Below are 12675 nucleotides of genomic sequence, written 5' to 3'. Positions count from 1 at the left end.
ATAAAGCACCAGAAAATCCCCTACCCGATGGCATATCCTTCCTAGGTATTAATCCTCCAAGAGACCCTAAGCTTAGCTAAAGAAATAGGATCCTGAATTTACAAAGAATTAGGTACGTAACCTCCGGCACACCTGCATATTTTATGTCTAAGAACTGGGGTCTTAGAAGCTGTAGACATCTACAAAAATGGCAAAATCTTACTAAGACAACCTAGAATTTCAATGGTCATGATGGGGAATGTTCCAGTTAGTAAAGATAGTTCATTTAAGAAGTGCACTTGAAAACAAGTATTCCCCAATCAGACGAACAGAAGGAGATACCTATTTTAATTGGCATGCAGGAGCCTCCAAAAGTCTTCAAGATTCCAAAATAGCTTAATTGGTAGATTCATTGCAAAAGGCTAACAAAAAAATTAAGACACAAGAGGTACCTGAAACTAAAAGTCTGATATGACTCCTACTACTCCACTCTATCTTTCTTTACCTGAATACTCACAGTCTGTTGATCCTTTATCTGAAATTTCTTTACACTCTGAAGAGACTATAAGACTGTAAACAAAAGCCCACCAAGTTAGTGATGCCTCCTGTTGGCACCTTCCAGTGATGATGAGATTCCCAGAGCTTCTCCAGTAAACTAGTACCTGTTATTCCATTAAACAACCAAGGAAAAACTAAAACTAAAATTAGGGGAAAAAAAGGAGGCTACCTGGAAACTAGATGAATGAAACATTTTTAAAATCTACAACAAAAATATTAGTAAAAAGTTTAAGCCGTGTGAGAAGATAACCCTAACTTTATTCAATTTATTGATTTCAATAAATTGAATTGAATAAATATTCAATTCAATTTATTCAACTTTATTCAACCCTAACTTTATTCAATCTATCAGAAACACAATTTATATCCAGCTGTTCTTCCAAGCTCAGTTTTGCATTATCATACCTGTCTATGGCTAAAATTTCTACATGAAAGCTGTAAGATCTCTGTTTGCATCTGTTTATGTATGTCTATGTGTATATGTTATAGATGTGTGATGTGTTTCTATCTCTGAATGCTATTGCCAAAATTAATTTGTAAAGAACTCTATTTGATTGACTTAAAGATAAACCAGTGCTATATAAATTAAGCAGTCTCAGAAAAATAAAAACTAACCTAAATGTTTTTAAGTTCATGTGATGTAGAATAATCTTTGATAAATAAAAGCTAGTTTTTTTGTCAGTTTAATTAAAATAGGCATGTCTTTAGAGTTATCAGTAATAAATATAATGTAGACATACAATTTATATTCTACCTAGGCTTACTTAAAGTCAAATAAACTCATGTTATCTCTGTTATAAAATTTGTCTGCACAAAAGATAAGATAATGGTTAGCTGTTTAATGTGAAATTTTTACAAATAAACATAATTGTTCATTAGTAAATTAAATATATGTAACATAAAACTTTATAAATGAATTTTTCAACCATAATTATGCTTTATGTTAGGTCTACTTAAAAAGAGTTTCCAAATCTTTTTGGTAATTTGAAACCTTCAGGTTACACTGAGATAAATTAAATGGGAGATATTCTTTGAATATCTAGATCATTTTCAAATGAGATAAAATACTGACACATTAACTACTGAATACAGGTTTATCTACCTTTGGCTTCCATTTACAGAGGAACTAAAATATTTAGTTTTATTAGTACACATGTTTTATGCTACATTAAAAATTTACTATAAGGAAGAATATATTTCTGCAAATTATGAAATGTATTTATGAATTTGCCAATTCACAGAATGCTAGTGTTACAGTCCACAATCACTTACTTCTTAGTTTTCACTAGGAATAAAGGATTCTAGGGATTAAGAATTCTAATAAATATATGTAGTTAAAACTACTTAGAAATAACAGGATAAAAGAAATGATCATGTATGAAAAGTAGGTAAGGGAAATAAAATGACTGTTCTGGAATGAGAAAAATGAAAAACATAGGACAAAATCTGAATGGATATTTTAAAAACTTGTTGCTTTGTGGAAAAGAAATCTTGGGAAAGGAATTTTATGTGTGGTCAAACTGGCTCAGATTGGAATTGGATTTAATTAAGTTTTTGAAAAATTAAAATTTTGTTTTCTGTCTGTTAAAAAGACAAAGTTTTATTAGATTACTGGTCTGTTCTTAACATGAAATTGTAAACAAAGGTTTTTCTTTACCCTTTAAGTAATCTGCCTGGGCAACAAAGATTTTCTTATCAAAATAATTTACTGTGCTTCATGTTGTCTTTATCAAATCTTGGATTGCTTGAGAAAACCCAGTATTTTCATTATTAAGAGAGCTACGTTTTTTTCACAACTACGTAATCTTCTGTATTCGCCTTTAACATCTTCTTTTGTCACTTTGGTGACTTGAATTTCCATGACAGTCAAAACAGTGTTTCATTAACTTGTACTAGAAGGCCCATCTTCCAGCAAACAGTCCAATAATTTTAAAGATAAAACTTTATCAGAGAGGATAAAAAACTTTTATATTTGTACAAGACATCTAAATAGAAGAAAAAAATAACCAAGACCTGTGCCAATCTTGAGTCATTTGTCATGGGGTCTTTGTCAACAGGATTGTCCTGTTCTTTTACATGGTGAAAGATTATTTCTGGGGCACATGTTACAGCAAGTCTTGAGATTATGGCAATAGAAGGATTTACCATTCCCTCTGACTCTGTATTCTAAAGATTGGTATATTGAAGCTGTTATTGAGGGCAGCATAAACGGACCTAAAGGGAAAACAGGAATAGTAATGTTCTCCCAGTGACAGCAGACTTGTGGAGCCCTTCATCATCCTTGGGACACATCTTAGTTCTGGTCCTAACAGCAAGTAGTGAGAGGAACACAGGACAGACTCCTTGGAGCTGATGAGAACAGTGCTTTCTTTCCTGATTTGTTCTAGGCACTTGTGCAGCTCCCAGATGGAAGCTTGAGGAAATGAAAGTAAGCTCTCTCTCCCTTAAGAGCTATTTGGCAGACTGACCAAAGTTTTCAGATGATTATGTGACAGAATAATTGTCACAAATAAATCTTATGAATTGAATAAGTAGACCAGAGATTCTTAAACTATTGAAAGTTTTAGTATGTTGGAAGAAATGGCTTCTTGAGACAAAGAAATATGGTTTCTGATTTCTAAACATCTGACATTATGTTTATCATTTGGGTTTTTTTTTTTTTTTTTTGTACTTCAAGATAGCAAATGGTCCATTCTAGTTCTACATTATTATAAGACACAGATTAATTACTTACTATCTTGAAATTTCCCATTTTAGAAGAGGCTATTGATAATCTTGGTATAATCAAATACACCATAAAGTATCTTGGATTTGCATATGTGTGTTTGTGTGTGTGCATTTTTTCTTATAATGAAAGAACAGTTTTTTGCCAAAGTCAAATCCAAATTTTCACCGAATTCTCATTTACCTTCAAATTAAAACATAAAAGAATAGAATTTTAGTAAAAAATATTGCAATGCATTGAGTTTAAAAAGGGAATTTCACTATATTAGCTGGTTCAATCCTTAAATGTGTAAGTTTTAATATATATTTTTCAAAAATTTTATTGGAATATAGTTGATTTACAATGTTGTGTTTCAGGTGTACAGCAAAGTGAATCAGTTATACATATACATCTATCCATTCTTTTTCAGATTCTTTCCCATATAAGTCATTAAAGAATATTGAGTAGAGTTCCCTGTGCTATATAGTAGGTCCTTATTAGTTATCTATTTTATATATAGTAGTGTGGATATGTTAATCCCAATCTCCTAATTTATCACTTCCCCCCATGTTTCCCCTTTGGTAACCATAAGTTTGATTTTGAGATCTGAGTCTGTTTCTGTTTTGTAAATAAGTTCCTTTTTAATATTTTTTCTTAGATTCCACATGTAAGTGATATAATAAGATATTTGTCTTTGTCTGACTTACTTCACTTAGTATGATAATATCTAGGTCCATCCATGTTGCTGCAAATGGCATTATTTACATTCCTTTTATGGCTAAGTAATATTCCATTGTATACATGTACCACATCTTCTTTATTCATTCCTCTGTCAATGGACATTTACGTTGCTTCCATGTCTTGGTTATTGTAAATAGTGCTGTGATGAACATTGGGGTGCATGTATCTTTTCGAAGTGCTGTTGGTTGTCTCCAGATGTATTCCCAGGAGTGGGAATGCTGGATCATATTGTTGCTCTATATCTATAGTTTTTTATGGAAACTACATATTGTTTTCCATATGGTTGTACCAATTTACATTCCCACCGACAGTGTAGGAGGGTTCCCTTTTCTCCACACCTTCTCCAGCATTTATTGTTTGTAGAATTTTTTGTTGATGGCCATTCTGACTGGTGTGAGGTGATAGCAAAACTTGGCAAAAACTGATGAACCTATATTTTTTTCCCTAAATATCAAATACCACAATTAAAGTACAGGAATGTTCTGCCTTGTCTGTGGAAAGGTTGACTACTATCCATACTTTTATTTCAAAGACAGATCTGTCTTCAGGAAACTGAAGTCATTTAAACCCTAAATTATGAGATAAAAAATTTAAAATGATAGCCTGAATGTCCATGTAGCATTACATAATAATGTATTCATGAAAATACTTTATTAAATATATATTAGACAATAAGCAAATTAGCAACTTTGTTAGAGTTATCTTTCATCATAAATGATATGATATGGACTATTTATTAGTCTAATCAGAGAAAACAAAATATTTGATTTATTAAAAAAATTGGAATCTTAATCAGAACTTGGTTTTTAACTAGAGTAATTAATTTATTGGTAGCTTTAAAGGAGAACCTTTATTATCAAGAATACCCAGGTAATCCATATTCCTTTTCAAATGTGTATACACTTTTCCAGTCTTGTACATTCATAGAGTGTATTTGTAGAAAATCATCATGTTCTAGTTGTTTATGAGGTACATTTTTAAGTCATATTTAGATATTTTCCATAACTATATAGTTTGGCTAAAGAATTAAAGGTTTATATTTCAGCTTCTCTTCCAGTAACCAAATACTATTTTTGGATAAATCTGATACTCTGAAACTTTCATATCTTTTATTTCAGTTTATTTGCTAGGTTAGATTGAAGTCACATTTCTTCCTTGGTAGCCTTATTTTATCACTCTACTTCATGAGAAATCTCACCTGTTACAATGTTATCAATCAAAAACTTACTCTGAATTAATGTTTGATAAAAAGATGTCAGCAGATTAGTATTTCCTTCTGTCCTTGAGATTCATTTTACTCAACATTCCGCTGCATACTGCAATCCCAGGTCTTATAAAAAGGTTAAAATAAACATCTCCAAAGTATACCTCATTATCTTTCTTCCAATTTAATGCTATATCCACCTTTACTCTTTATTTCTTATTTCAATAAATCATATCTTGTGGTTACTCATATATATATATACATATATACACATACATATATATATACACACATATATTTTCATATTCTTTTCCATTATGGTTTATTGTAGGATATTGCATATAGTTCCCTGTGCTATATAATAGGACCTTGTTGTTTATCTATTTTATATATAGTAGTTTGTATCTGCTAATCCCAAACTCTGAATTTAGCCATCCCCTACCCCATTTCCCCTTTGGTACACAGAAGTTTGTTTTCTATGTCTGTGAGTCTGTTTCTGTTTTGTAAACAAGTTCATTTGTATCATTTTTTTGGATATAAATGATATCAGATGATATTTGTCTTTCTCTGACTTATTTCACTTAGTATGATAATCTCTAGGTCCATCCATGTTGCTGCAAATGGCATTATTTCATTCTTTTCTATGACTGAGTAGTATCCTATTGTGTATATATACCACATCTTTATCCATTTATCTGTTGAGGGACATTTAGGTTGCTTCCATGTCTTGGCTATTGTAAATAGTGCTGCTATGAACATTGGGGTGCATGTATCTTTTCAAATTAGAATTTTCTCTGAGTATATGCCCAGGAGTGGGATTGCTGGATCATATGGTAACTCTATTTTTGTTTTTTAAGGAAGCTTCATACTGTTCTCCATAGTGGCTGTACCAATTTACATTCCCACCAACAGTGTAGGAGGATTCCTTTTTCTTCACACCCTCTCCAGCATTTGTTACCTGTAGACTGTTTAGTGATGGCTATGCATTCTTTATATATTTTGATATTCACTCTTTTCAGATATATGATTTGCAAATATCTTCTCCCATTCAGTAAATTTTCTTTTTATTTTGTTGATGGTTTCCTTTGCTGTGCAGAAGCTTTTTAGTTTGATGTAGTCTCATTTGTTTATTTTTTCTTTTGTTGCCATTGCCTGAGGAGTCATATCCGAAAAAGTATTGCCAACAACAATAAAGGAGCTTACCACCTGTGTTTTCTTCTAGGAATTTTATAGCTCTGGTTTTATATTCAAGCCTTTATTTCATTTTGAGTTAATTTTTGTGGATGGTGTAAGATAGTGGTCAAATTCCATTCTTAGTACTGGAAGTTCTAGCCACGGCAATTAGGCAGAAAAAAGAAAGAAAAGGGATCCAAAGCGGAAAGAAAAAAACATGATTTTATACATGGAAAACTCTAAAGACTCCACCAAAAAACTTTTAAAACTAATAAACAAATTCAGTAAAATTGCATGGTATAAAAGTGCATGGTATAAAATCAATATACAAAAATCTGTTGCATATTTATACATTAACAATGAACTTGCAGAAAGAGAACTTAAGAAAACACCTATTTACAATTGCATCAAAAAGAATAAAATACTTAGAAATACGACCTGAACACTAAAAACTAGAAAACATTGATTAAAGCAATTGAAGACACAAATAAATGGACAGATTTTCCATACTCATGGATTGAACAAATAAATACTGTAAAAATGTCTGTGTTACCCAGAACAATCTACAGATTCAAAGCAAACCGTATCAAAATTCCAATGGCACTTTTCACACAAATAGAAAATACAATCTTAAAATATTTATGGAAACGTGAAAGATTTCAAATAGCCAAAGAAATCTTGAGACAGAACAACAAAGCTGGGACATCACTCTCCCTGAATTGAAACTATATTACAAAACAATAGTAATCAATATGGTATTGATGTTTCTGTTTCCTCATCTTTTACTCTTGGCTGTATTTCAGTTTCGTGCTATTCTTCTGTTCAGCAGTTAATGAAGCAGCTTCTGCGAAATTATTTATGATCTCAGATTCTCATCACTGTCTACCGTTCAGCAGTATTTTACCTAGTAACTACTCCCTCATTTTGGCCTCATTTCCCCAGCAATCTGTTGACTACTCCTGGACCGACCATCTCTCTGTCCCTCATTCTCCTCAAATGTCTATTATCTTTGTACAGTTTCCCTCTGCCTGGAGAGGTTTTGCTTCCCTTTCTTGCTTGGGAAGTGCCTTTCTTCTCATCTGTGCTGAGATTTTCCTGATATACCTGACTAGAGCTCTGCTCAAAAGGTGTCCCCATTTCAAGGTCTCATAATATTATTCATCTCTCCTTAACCATGATTTCAACATTGGCATTTTCACATTTCTCTGTGCCATCATTTAGTTAATATCTTCCATCTACCAGCTTGTAAAGTGGTTAACTATGGGGGTAGAAAGTACCAGCTTGTAAAGTGATTAACTATGGGGGTAGAAACTACTCATATTTTTAGTCACAAGTGTCTCCCAATACCTGGCACTGTGCTCAACAACTATATATAGAATCAATGAATATATATGGTATTACAGTATGTTTCTGTACTACTCTCCTGCTGCAATTACTATTTCGATCAGTATCCAAATTGCAGAAAGTATCAACAGAATCATTATTGATCTACGTTTAAAACAGTGAGACACTCAATTCCTGACTCATTTATGAAATCTAGGATAACAATGTTATTAGATCAAAACTTTATTGAAATTTACCATTTGGTGATATTTTTATAAAAGATAAATTTGAAAATATGTTGACTTTTAAAGAAAAATATAATGAAAACACATTAGGACGTGAAAACAAGTATGTGACTTCCAGTGCTATGATTGTTTAATTCAAATAACATCAAATTAATTTTAAATGATCTTTGAAGAAAACAGAAAAGACATATACTGAAAAAACATATTGCCATCTTTTACCATAATTACCATAATTATTTAACCATAATTAAGTATCTCTTTGACAGCATCTCAGATATTATGACGTTTTTTTGTGTAGCATTTTATAAATACAACCTTTCTTTGAGGACAAAGCAAGGAAATATTGCTTTGTATTTGGAAATATTGTTTTCTGTATTCCTTACTATGCTTCACCTCCCTAAAATTATTTTCTTTTTAAAATTTATTTATTTTCTGAAAATTGCATAAACTACTGGAAGCATTTTGGGTTTCATAACAATAGTTTTAAAAAATTGTGGTGCCACAGCTCACATGATTATTAACAGCTTTGAAAGGTGAAAACTCTAAATTGCATGAGGGTCTGGGACTAGTTTGTGGACAAAGTAACAAAATTTTGTATGCATGTGTTAAGGGGGTAAAGCAGAATTAGCCTCATATACTTAATACAAAAACAGTAGTCACTCTAGGAGTTGTTTGCTGCTAATAACTCCTACAAACATCATAGCTTAAAGCAGCACAAATTCATTATCTTAAAGGTCTGGAGGTCAAAAGTCAGAGGGTTTACTAGACTAATATCAAGATGTCTTCTGAGTTCCTTGTGAATGCTCTAGGGAGAATTTGTTCTTTTGTCTTTTTCAGCCTCTAGAATTTACCTGCATCCCTTGGCTCTTAGCCACATCCTTCATCCCATGTGTAGCATCTTCAAATCTTTCTGACTCTGGATCTCTTGCTTCTCTTTTATAAAAACCCTTGTGATTGCTTGGGGACACTGGATAATCTAATATAACTGCCCTGTCTCAAGATCATTAACCACAGCTGAAAAGTCCTTTTTACCATGTAAGATTCCATATACACAGCTTCCAGTGATCAGAACATGGGCATCTTTGTTCATCATTATTTTGCCCATCACAGATGCTTATCAAAATTTCAATTCCACAAGAACATATGTGTAGATATTTCAAGAAGCTACATTTGGATTCTAGAGGAGCAATGAGATGTGGTAGAAAGAATACAGGCTTTGGTGCCATTTAGAGCAGCTTCAGACTCTGGAGCTGTTACTTGCCAGCTACAGAACCCGTGGAAAATCATTCTCTCTCTAAATCAGTTTCATCATTTCTTGAATGGAGATATAAATAAAATTTAAACCAAAAGGTTCTTATGAGAACTACAGATATGATACCTAGCATGTTGCAAAGTGCTAGTTGTTATTGATATTATTATACAAATTAATTTATACATATACTTGGAATCCCTAAAACTAAATTATTGTCCAGCTACTTTTCTCCTCATTTCTATGCCAGATACTATTGCTAGTTATTTAAGCATGTCTGTAAGACTTACAAAGAGAAAGAGAAAAAAAGTTTAGAGTTTAAATATGAAGATCAAAGGAAGGTCAGGGAAATCTATAAATTTTTGTTATTGAGGCTAAATTTTGAATAGGGTTTTAATAAGCATATAGGGTGGGAAAGGTCATCCCAGAAAGGTGATGCAACATGAAAAAGGGGCATACATGCATGAAGGTAGACGTGTAATTAGTTTATTTTAGATTATACAGTCCTATATGAGAATGCTGTTTATTTTTTGCTGACATCTAGAACATAAACCCATCTAATTAGGAACTTAATAACTCTTTTAATGAGAGTGGTGACTACAATATTCAATGCTGTAGTAGTTCAGCTTTTATGTGAGCTCTAATTGAAATGTAAAGATGTTTTCAAAGTACAGGAAAATTGCTTTGGAAGTGTATTTTTCTCGCTTGTTTATAATCACACTTTTATTTCATAAATAGCCCCTAATGAACATGAGAATTTCAGCTTAATTGTTAAGTGTATTACTTGAAGAACCAACCACACAAAAAATAAGAAGGAAAAGAAGAAAATAAAAAATACACTTGCACTTATATTCATACTTGCATTCATCCAACCAACCATTCACTGCAGGCCTATACTGTATCCCACACTGTCCTAGACATAGGAGGACTTGGTCATCACATAGATTTTAGAGAAGGAAGTGTGCATAGTTGTAGAAGAGGGAGTATCTTGGAGGGGATTGCTGCCTGAAATGAAGAGAGAACCAGGTGAACATAGGAAGAGAGGGATGGAATGGCCTGCCATTTGTCATTTAGCAGGACTAAGACCAAGGTACCCTTTTAGAGCACAGCTGCAGAGGTAGGTGGGATCCACACTACAAAACATACACATGCCTTGCTAACATTTCTGTACATTTTTTCTTCATTGAGAGCTCTTGTCTCTGGATCACTCATCTCAATTAAGTTTCCTTTCTTTCCTCTCCGGCCTAGCCTCGCCACTTTAATAACCCTCCTTGCCTTATCCACTAAGTTTCCAGAGCACCTATCTTTGCCTATTCAGCTTTGGATCAATGCAACCATTAGTCTTACATTCCCTATGTAAGAACGGCTGAGCACTGCAAGAGAAAGCCATACAATAATATGGAATTATGCCACTGAAAATCAATGGTCTCCCGTAACAGCTAGTTCCTAAAGTTGTCCTGAGAAGTTCCCTCTACCAATCAAATCAGTGCTATACTTACTCAAGTCCCTTGCTCTATAATTATCACCCATATTTTGTATGTGTTCTACTGGGCATTTAAAAAATATGTGTATTTTTTATGTATGTGTATACATGCATAGAGCTCAATTCTATCACTGTGGAATAGTTGTTTGTTCCTGAACTTTATGTAAATAAATTTTATAATATATATACTCTTTTGTGTCTGGCTTTTTGAAAATTTATGGGTGGATGGTAATAGTCATTCATGAATGTTTGAAAGAATTCATTAGTTTAAAATGCACTGGACTGTTTGTGCCTGGAGCTTTTTTTCTGGTAAGGCTTTAAATTATAAATTCAATACCTTCAGTAGATAAAGGACTATTTGGGTTTCCTTCTTTATTGTAATACATTGTTATGTTCAAGGAATGTATACATTTCATTTCTGTTTTCATATTGGCAAAAAGTTTGAAATGTATGCAGCTTTTCCAAAACATGGTCCATTTTTGTTTTTCCGTGCTTTTTTTTTAAAAATCTCATTTCTTAAATATATTAAACATGGTTACTTTGAGGTCTTCAACTGATAAGTTTAAAGTTTATATTCTATGTGGGTCTGTTTATATTCATTATTTTACCTCTCAATTAATAGTCACTTCTTTCCATGTCTAGATAGTATTGTTATAATTAATATTTATTGTGTGCCTGTCATTGCACAGAATATGTTGTGTAGGCTCTAGATTATGTGACTTTCATCTAGAGTTGGTTGAAAATTTTGTTGGTGGATAGTTAAATTTGCCATTGGAACACCTGAATCCTTTTAATACTTGTTTTAGTTGAGTCTGTTTATTTTGTCCTGCTGCTAAAGTATGTTCCTTACTCATAGGGCATTTTCATTTTTTCTTGAATGAGTGTCTAGGATGATTTTCAGGTTTCTCCATTTTGATGGAACTTGAACTCCAATGTCTCTTCTGATTTCTTGGACCAATACCAGACTAAGTTAATTACTGTGGTTTTATAACTACTTGATACAATATAGTAAAAGTGCAGCTTTATTCTTTTTCACTATTATCTTGGCTATTCTTGGTTTTTAATTTCCCCATACATTTTAGAGTCAGGTAACAAATTTTCCCATCCTCCCTAAAAAATTCTTATAGAATTTTGATTGTTACTGCAGTGATTTGGTTGCCTAATTTGGAGAGAATTGCCTTTTTTCAAGTCTTCCAATACTTGGAAGTGGTATATCTCTCCATTTGTTTGGGTCTTTTCAAATTTCTCACAGTAATCTTTTGTAGTTTTTCTGTAGTGGTACTGGATAGATTTTGTTAAATTTATGACTAGCTTACTGATGGTTTTTTGATGATATTAAATGAAATACTGTTTATAATATTATTTTACAACTTTGTGTGGCTGATACCTAGCACAATTTATTTTTATAAATTGATTTTTAGATTCAGCAGCTCAAAAAATTATGAATTCTGGCAGTTTATCTTCAGGATTTTAAAAAAATTTGATATACATTTGTGCACCTGTAAATGTCAATTTTTCTTTAAATTTTTCTGTTTATAATTTTGATTTATTGGCCTTATAGCCCTGGATATGTTCTCCATTGAATATTGAACCTAAGATATTTTTTTCTCACCCTCCAATCAGGGTAAAGCTTATAATATTTTACCATTACTCAGGTTATATCATATATATATATATATATACATATACATATATATATATATATATATATTTTTTTTTTTTTTTTGTGGTACACGGGCCTCTCACTGTTGTGGCCTCTCCCATTGCGGAGCACAGGCTCCGGACGCGCAGGCTCAGCAGCCATGGCTCACGGGCCTAGCCACTACATGGCATGTGGGATCTTCCCAGACCTGGGCACGAACCCGTGTCCCCTAGCATCAGCAGGCGGACTTTCAACCACTGCGCCACCAGGGAAGCCCATACATATATATTTTTAAGGTAACTTTATGAGCATAAGAATTTCACTTCTGCTTTTAATTTGCTAAGACTTTTTGTTTTATTTTATCATACATGTAT

Source organism: Hyperoodon ampullatus, assembly GCF_949752795.1.
Source record: "Hyperoodon ampullatus genome assembly, chromosome: 4".
Classification (NCBI taxonomy): domain Eukaryota; kingdom Metazoa; phylum Chordata; class Mammalia; order Artiodactyla; family Ziphiidae; genus Hyperoodon; species Hyperoodon ampullatus.
Note: the sequence above shows the minus strand (reverse complement) of the source record.